Consider the following 1,397-nt stretch of genomic DNA (forward strand, 5'->3'; position numbering starts at 1 on the left):
GTTCCAGCTTCCAGTTATTTGAAATTCTCTTATGCCTTTCATTTATATTAATTTTCAGTCCTCCCGTTCCTCTTTTCTGTGCCGTCTTAACACCATCTATTTGTTATGTCAACTCCATCTACTCCCCATTCCCACTCCTACTCAATCATGGTCTCGTTCTCTTCCATCACCCTCTTCTATTGCCAAAGTTCAGCAACAAAAAACGTTTCCTTTTTTATTTGGGAACCTTTGATTATTCATCCTGAAGAATCACGTAAGATGAACTGAAGACGAGTGTCTCGTGTCCCTTAATTAGAAATCAGGCAAAGGGGAAGAGGTAAGAAAACCTCTTTAAGTGCAGAAATTCGTAAAAAGATAAATTACATAAGTATAAAAAAAAACATTTGATATAGCTGGCTACTTTAACATATAAAAATGATACACAAATGATGTAACCATAAAAACTCGCCATGTTTTTTTTCCTCCATCGCTTACTGTTTATCATACTTCATCTTACTTTCATCTGATTATCTCGTCTTTTTCGCCGAGAGTTTAATGCCCTTCTTTAATCCCAAGGTAAAATTATATTTCATGCCATTAACCATAGCTAGCTAACAAGCGAGATTCTTTCCATAAGGGAATTGCCCTCTGGCCTCATACTTCGTCATTTGCTCAACCCTCACTTTCTCACACTCCACTCATTAAAGCAAAATTGTTCATATCTTGACCGGATCTTTCCGAACAACCACTTCCCTCGACCGAACTGGAAACTTCCTGCTCTCTTTCGGCCGGTCGAACTGCACACTCGCTCCCTCCAGTCAGCAAATCCATTTCTTTCTGCACCATTTTGAGACTTCACTTCTTAAATCAAAGTGAAATGGTCCCTCATACCAGAAAGAATCCTTCAATATTCCTATGATGATGTCGCGATAGAGTCTTCGTCGTCTGGGATATGAAACCCCAGATGGATGTGGTTGCAGCCGGGTAGCCTCCATCCACAACGACACCTCAATGACTTGCAAGCCGTCAGCATTTTTGTTACGTGCGCTGCATGTGCAACGTCAGTAGCACCGTAGGCCTATATCATTTTATATTTGCCTTTTTCCTTACCCCTATTTCCTTGATTTCAATTTAAGCATCCATTGTACTTATTTTATTTCTCTTGGACTCATCTCTATTTTTAAAATGACTTGGGTTCTTATATTTCCCTTTACAAATTCTAATTCCGGGATACTAATTCAACTTAATTTACGTTCTTTAACCCTATGACGACCTCAGAGCCCTATGCAACCCCGCCCCACATGATGACGTCAGAGCGCGGTGCAGCAGAGGGGGTGATGTTGGCAGATGTTCAACTTTCCTCGCCATGACCCAACCGCCGCGCAGTGGACAGCCGGACACGCTGTGATTTGTGTGTC

Source organism: Penaeus monodon, chromosome 20, assembly GCF_015228065.2.
Source record: "Penaeus monodon isolate SGIC_2016 chromosome 20, NSTDA_Pmon_1, whole genome shotgun sequence".
Taxonomy (NCBI): Eukaryota; Metazoa; Arthropoda; class Malacostraca; order Decapoda; family Penaeidae; genus Penaeus; species Penaeus monodon.